Source organism: Rutidosis leptorrhynchoides, chromosome 8 (genome assembly GCF_046630445.1).
Source record: "Rutidosis leptorrhynchoides isolate AG116_Rl617_1_P2 chromosome 8, CSIRO_AGI_Rlap_v1, whole genome shotgun sequence".
Taxonomy (NCBI): domain Eukaryota; kingdom Viridiplantae; phylum Streptophyta; class Magnoliopsida; order Asterales; family Asteraceae; genus Rutidosis; species Rutidosis leptorrhynchoides.
This window is the reverse complement of record NC_092340.1, coordinates 214,433,080-214,441,725: the sequence shown is the minus strand read 5'-3', so window position 1 is coordinate 214,441,725 and position 8,646 is coordinate 214,433,080.

Sequence of the window (8,646 nt, the reverse complement as noted above, 5' to 3'; positions counted from 1 at the left end):
GAAAAGATCATCCAAATTCAACAACGGTTGAAAACCGCCCAAAGTCGACAAAAGAGCTACGCTGACATTAAAAGAAAAGATATAGAATTTGAAATTGGAGAGATGGTCACGCTTAAAGTTGCACCTTGGATGAAAGGACCCGTTCATATACATTATAAACGATTCACAATAGTTGATTACATTGCGAGGTATTTGACCTCTATATGATATATTTTACAAACATTGCATTCGTTTTTAAAAGACAATATTTCTTTACATCAAAAATTGACAGGCATGCATACCATTTCATAATATCCACTATCCAACTATAAATTGATTTAATAATAATCTTTGATGAACTCAATGACTCGAATGCAACGTTCTTCGAAGTATGCTATGAAAGACTCCAAGTAATATCTTTAAAATGAGCAAATGCACAGCGGAAGATTTCTTTAACACCTGAGAATAAACATGCTTTAAAGTGTCAACCAAAAGGTTGGTGAGTTCATTAGTTTATCATAATCATTTATTTCCATCATTTTAATAGACCACAAGAATTTCATTTCCAGTTCTCATAAATATACGTCCCATGCATAGAGACAAAAAAAATCATTCATATGGTGAACACCTGGTAACCGACATTAACTAGATACATATAAGAATATCCCCTATCATTCCGGGATCCTCCTTCGGACATGATATAATTTCGAAGTACTAAAGCATCCGGTACTTTGGATGGGGTTTGTTAGGCCCAATAGATCTATCTTTAGGATTCGCGTCAATTAGGGTGTCTGTTCCCTAATTCTTAGATTACCAGACTTTAATAAAAAGGGGCATATTCGATTTCGATAATTCAACCATAGAATGTAGTTTCAATTACTTGTGTCTATTTCGTCAAACATTTATAAAAGCGCATGTATTCTCAGTCCCAAAAATATAAAGGGTAAAAAGGCAAATGAAACTCACCATACTGTATTTCGTAGTAAAAATACATATAACGTCATTGAACAAGTGCAAGGTTGGCCTCGGATTCACGAACCTAAATTAATTATATATAATTATGTGTTGGTCAATATTTGTCTAACAAATTAGGCCAAGTCATAGTGTACCACAATCCTAATGCTCGAGACTAATATGCAAAAGTCAACAAAAGTAAATTTGACTCAAAATAATTTCCAAAATCTATACATGATTAATATATAGTTTAAATATCGTCGTTTTATATTGTTAAATATTTTTAAAAGATTTATTAGAGTAAATAATATAATTTATTTATTAATAAATAAAATTTTATATTAAATTTATATAATATAATATACTTTTATATATATTAAGTAATAAAATTTATAGGGTTCATTTAATATCATAAAGATAATATGATAGGTATTATTAAAGTAAGTTATTACACGTAGTAAAATATGTTTGTATCACATATTTATTTGATAAAATAATATCTATAATGATAGTAAGTAAAAGTTGTATTATTTTGTAATAATAATAATTATTATAAAAATATCAATATTTATAATTACTAAGATGACATTATGATAAAACGATAATTCTAATTATGATAACTTTAATATTTACGATAATTTTTAATATTATCTTTAAAATAATAATTCTATTTAAAATAATAATAATAATGATATTTTATAGTAACAATGACATTTCTATTAAAATGATATTTTTTGTTAAAATGATAGTTTTAATACTAACGATATTTTTAATAATAATAGTAATGATAAAAATAATAAGAACGATAATTTTATCTAAATCAATATCTTATAATATTTTAATTTCATCATGATACTCTTACTCATTATTTCCTAATCGTTTCGTTTAATAGCTTTTAATCGTCTTTTATATCGTGTTCATAATAATGATAATAATAGTAATCAAAATAATTAGGTGTTACAAATATTTGTTTTAATTACACTAATATTAATAATGATAGTTACTATAACATTTTTAACGATAATACTAATAATTATCTTAATGATAATATAGTAATAGTAATAATAATAATAACAATGACAATATCCATTTTTAAATAATGATATATATATTAATAATGATAATAATAATAATAATAATAATAATAATAATAATAATAATAATAATAATAATAATAATAATTGGATAATAATAATAATAATACTAATTATAACTTTAACAATAATAACGATAGTAATAATAAAAAAAAATAACAATTTTTAATGATAAATCCATTTTATTGATAAAGATAATAATAATGATAATAATAAGATAAAACTAGAACGACGATAAAAACGACGATAATAATCATTTTTAATAAAAATATAGAAAATTCAATTGATTATAACTTCTAATCCGTTCATCGAAACCATTCGATATCTAAAGGAAAAGTCCTTAATTTTTCGCTAGCTTTCCAAGGACATGCATATCTTATACCTTATCTCAACCGCAAGTGTAACTAATTCAATATTCAACCTAACCTGTCTAAGGGCAATATCAAAAGTACAAGCATGCATAATCCTAAATACTCGAGCACTAGTCAGGGATACACTATTAGTATGTAAAAGTTAAATTATGAGTACTCACGTATCAATATTGAGATTCAATATTGCAGGAAAGGTACGTAGATGCAACGGAAATGATAAACACTATATTGACCTCACGAGCATACCCATGAACCATACTCAATCACCTCCATAGCTATAACCCATAATTTCCTTAATCCTATCCTACTCGAAAAACAATTTCGAAATCACTCGGACAGCACTCCGTCGTAATATTTTATGTATACTAATAATATCTTGAAATAATACGGAGTAAATATATATATGTAAATCGATTGAGAGAGTTTAGAGAAAAATATTTTCAAGTTTCTATGAAATAATGAAACCTATTGAATTCTATTTATAATAGATTTTTGAATTATTAAAGTGAATTATTAAAGTATGAATTATTAAAGTGAATTATTAAAGTATGAATTATTAAAGTGAATTATTAAAGTATGAATTATTAAAGTGAATTATTAAAGTTAAAGTAAAGTAAAAATAAAGTAAAGGTAAAGTTTAAGTATAGTAAAAGTATAAAACTATGTACGTATAATACGCGTATAAATATATATAATATTAATTTAAATCGTTATATATATTTAATAAAATAAAATATAAATATCGTTATCTTTATCATACTAGTTAAGTAATGAGTTGTCAAAAGTGGTTCTAGATATTTATAAAAGTTATATACGTTTTAATAATAAAGTTCTTTTTAAACTGAAAACGTTTTTGTACGTTTGAAACTAAATAGATCAATCGAGTCTTTATGAGATTCAATCTTCCACTATCCTTTGTCTAGTTCTCAATGATTGATAATTTATTCTTATTTATAAATCACTTTACCATTTTTCGAATATTGTTAAAACGGAAAGATTTCTCAAATCAACGTGGGCCTTTCAACAGAGACTTGTAATCATAATTCAATATATCTGATAATTCAATCATTTGATCTTATCTTCTAATTCCATTGATAAATATTTTGAAACAGATACAATCATATAAAGTATTTAATCTAATATTTTGTTTACGTTTCAAGTTATAATATATATACACATATACATATATAATCATATTCGTTTAATGGTTCGTGAATCGTTGGAACATGGTCGAGGTTGAATGAATGTATGAACGTAGTTTAAAATTCTTGCAATTTAACTTAACAAATATTGCTTATCGTGTCGGAAACATATAAAGATTAAAGTTTAAATTTGGTTGGAAATTTCCGGGTTGTCACATTGGAAAGGCGTTGTTCGATTTGGTAAACGAGGGAAATTAAATCCAAGGTATATTGGACCATTCAAGATTATTGATCGTGTCGGACCAGTAGCTTACCGACTAGAGTTACCTCCACAACTCGCGGCTGTACATAACACTTTCCACGTCTCGAATTTGAAGAAATGTTTTGCTAAAGAAGATATCACTATTTCGTTAGATGAAATCCAAATCAATGAAAAACTTCAATTCATCGAAGAACCCGTCGAAATAATGGATCGTGAGGTTAAAAGACTTAAGCAAAACAAGATACCAATTGTTAAGGTTCGATGGAATGCTCGTAGAGGACCCGAGTTCACCTGGGAGCGTGAAGATCAGATGAAGAAGAAATACCCGCATCTATTTCCAGAAGATTCGTCAACACCTTCAACAGCTTAAAATTTCGGGACGAAATTTATTTAACGGGTAGGTACTGTAGTGACCCGAACTTTTCCATGTTTATATATATTAATTGAGATTGATATTTACATGATTAAATGTTTCCAACATGTTAAGCAATCAAACTTGTTAAGACTTGATTAATTAAAATATGTTTCATATAGACAATTGACCACCCAAGTTGACCGATGATTCACGAACGTTAAAACTTGTAAAAACTATATGATGACATATATATGGATATATATATAGTTAACATGATACTATGATAAGTAAACATATCATTAAGTATATTAACAATGAACTACATATGTAAAAACAAGACTACTAACTTAATGATTTTTAAACGAGACATATATGTAACGATTATCGTTGTAAAGACATTTAATGTATATATATCATATTAAGAGATATTCATACTTGATAATATCATGATAATATAATGATTTAAAATCTCATTTGATATTATAAACATTGGGTTAACAACATTTAACAAGATCGTTAACCTAAAGGTTTCAAAACAACACTTACATGTAACGACTAACGATGACTTAACGACTCAGTTAAAATGTATATACATGTAGTGTTTTAATATGTATTTATACACTTTTTAAAGACTTCAATACACTTATCAAAATACTTCTACTTAACAAAAATGCTTACAATTACATCCTCGTTCAGTTTCATCAACAATTCTACTCGTATGCACCCGTATCCGTACTCGTACAATACACAGCTTTTAGATGTATGTACTATTGGTATATACACTCCAATGATCAGCTCTTAGCAGCCCATGTGAGTCACCTAACACATGTGGGAACCATCATTTGGCAACTAGCATGAAATATCTCATAAAATTACAAAAATATGAGTAATCATTCATGACTTATTTACATGAAAACAAAATTACATATCCTTTATATCTAATCCATACACCAACGACCAAAAACACCTACAAACACTTTAATTCTTCAATTTTCTTCATCTAATTGATCTCTCTCAAGTTCTATCTTCAAGTTCTAAGTGTTCTTCATATATTCTACAAGTTCTAGTTACATAAAATCAAGAATACTTTCAAGTTTGCTAGCTCACTTCCAATCTTGTAAGGTGATCATCCAACCTCAAGAAATCTTTGTTTCTTATAGTAGGTTATCATTCTAATACAAGGTAATAATCATATTCAAACTTTGGTTCAATTTCTATAACTATAACAATCTTATTTCAAGTGATGATCTTACTTGAACTTGTTTTCGTGTCATGATTCTGCTTCAAGAACTTCGAGCCATCCAAAGATCCGTTGAAGCTAGAACCATTTTTCTCTTTTCCAGTAGGTTTATCCAAGGATATTAAGGTAGTAATGATGTTCATAACATCATTCGATTCAAACGTATAAAGCTATCTTATTCGAAGGTTTAAACTTGTAATCACTAGAACATAGTTTAGTTAATTCTAAACTTGTTCGCAAACAAAAGTTAATCCTTCTAACTTGACTTTTAAAATCAACTAAAAACATATTCTATATCTATATGATATGCTAACTTAATGATTTAAAACCTGAAAGCACGAAAAATACCGTAAAACCGGATTTACGCCGTCGTAGTAACACCGCGGGCTGTTTTGGGTTAGTTAATTAAAAACTATGATAAACTTTGATTTAAAAGTTGTTATTCTGAGAAAATGATTTTTATTATGAACATGAAACTATATCCAAAAATTATGCTTAAACTCAAAGTGGAAGTATGTTTTCTAAAATGGTCATCTAGACGTCGTTCTTTCGACTGAAATGACTACCTTTACAAAAACGACTTTTAACTTATTTTTCCGACTATAAACCTATAATTTTTCGGTTTAGATTCATAAAATAGAGTTCAATATGAAACCATAGCAATTTGATTCACTCAAAACGGATTTAAAATGAAGAAGTTATGGGTAAAACAAGATTGGATAATTTTTCTCATTTTAGCTACGTAAAAATTGGTAACAAATCTATTCCAACCATAACTTAATCAACTTGTATTGTATATTATGTAATCTTGAGATACCATAGACACGTATACAATGTTTCGACCTATCATGTCGACACATCTATATATATTTCGGAACAACCATAGACACTCTATATGTGAATGTTGGAGTTAGCTATACAGGGTTGAGGTTGATTCAAAAATATATATAGTTTAAGTTGTGATCAATACTGAGATACGTATACACTGGGTCGTGGATTGATTCAAGATAATATTTATCGATTTATTTCTGTACATCTAACTGTGGACAACTACTTGTAGGTTACTAACGAGGACAGCTGACTTAAGAAACTTAAAACATCAAAATATATTAAAAGTGTTGTAAATATATTTTGAACATACTTTGATATATATGTATATATTGTTATAGGTTCGTGAATCAACCAGTGGCCAAGTCTTACTTCCCGACGAAGTAAAAATCTGTGAAAGTGAGTTATAGTCCCACTTTTAAAATCTAATATTTTTGGGATGAGAATACATGCAGGTTTTATAAATGATTTACAAAATAGACACAAGTACGTGAAACTACATTCTATGGTTGAATTATCGAAATCGAATATGCCCCTTTTTATTAAGTCTGGTAATCTAAGAATTAGGGAACAGAGATCCTAATTGACGCGAATCCTAAAGATAGATCTATTGGGCCCAACAAGCCCCATCCAAAGTACCAGATGCTTTAGTACTTCGAAATTTATATCATATCCGAAGGGTGTCCCGGAATGATGGGGATATTCTTATATATGCATCTTGTTAATGTCGGTTACCAGGTGTTCACCATATGAATGATTTTTATCTCTATGTATGGGATGTGTATTGAAATATGAAATCTTGTGGTCTATTGTTACGATTTGATATATATAGGTTAAACCTATAACTCACCAACATTTTTGTTGACGTTTAAAGCATGTTTATTCTCAGGTGAATATTAAGAGCTTCCGCTGTTGCATACTAAAATAAGGACAAGATGTGGAGTCCATGTTTGTATGATATTGTGTAAAAACTGCATTCAAGAAACTGATTTCGATGTAACATATTTGTATTGTAAACCATTATGTAATGGTCGTGTGTAAACAGGATATTTTAGATTATCATTATTTGATAATCTACGTAAAGCTTTTTAAACCTTTATTTATGAAATAAAGGTTATGGTTTGTTTTAAAAATGAATGCAGTCTTTGAAAAACGTCTCATATAGAGGTCAAAACCTCGCAACGAAATCAATTAATATGGAACGTTTTTAATCAATAAGAATGGGACATTTCATAAATGTCGTTACAACGATAATCGTTACATATATGTCTCGTTTCGAAATCATTAAGTTAGTAGTCTTATTTTTTACATATGTAGTTCATTATTAATACACTTAATGATATATTTACTTATCATTTAACATAATTAACCAAGTGTATCAATATCTTAATATGATTCATATGTACTTAGTAAGACGTTGATATAACGATAATCATTATATATAACGTTTTCGAGTTTCTTAAATTCAATAGTCTCATTTTTATGTATAAAACTCATTGTTAAAATACCTAATGAGATACTTACTTATCATAATATCATGTTAACTATATATATAATCATATATATGTCATCATATAGTTTTTACAAGTTTTAACGTTCGTGAATCACCGGTCAACTTGGGTGGTCAATTGTCTATATGAAACCTATTTCAATTAATCAAGTCTTAACAAGTTTGATTGCTTAACATGTTGGAAACACTTAATCATGTAAATATCAATTTCATTAAATATATATAAACATGGAAAAGTTCGGGTCACTACAGAAACCCCTAAAACTCCGAAGCATATACGCCAATTTTTAGGATTGGCTGGTTACTACAGAAGATTCATCCAAGATTTTTTCAAAATAGCAAAACCCTTGACTGCATTAACGCATAAAGGGAAGAAATTTGAATGGAAGGATGAACAAGAGAAAGCGTTTCGGTTATTGAAGAAAAAGCTAACTACGGCAACTATTTTCATTGCCTGAAGGGAATGATGATTTTGTGATTTATTGTGACGCCTCAAAGCAAGGCCTCGGTTGTGTATTAACGCAACGAATGAGGGTAATTGCTTACACGTCTAGACAATTAAAGATTCACGAGCAAAATTATACGACTCACGATTTGGAATTGGGCGCTGTTGTTTTTGCATTAAAGACATGGAGGCACTACCTATATGGGGTCAAAAGTATTCTATATACTGACCACAAAAGTCTCCAACATATATTTGATCAGAAACAGCTAAACATGAGGCAGCGTAGGTGGATTGAATTGTTGAATTATTACGATTTTGAGATTCGTTACCACCCGGGAAAGGCGAATGTGGTAGCCGACGCTTTGAGTAGAAAAGACAGAGAACCTATGCGGGTAAAAGCTATGAATATAATTATTCGTACTAACCTTACTACTCAAATAAAGGTGGCGCAACAGGGAGTTTTAAA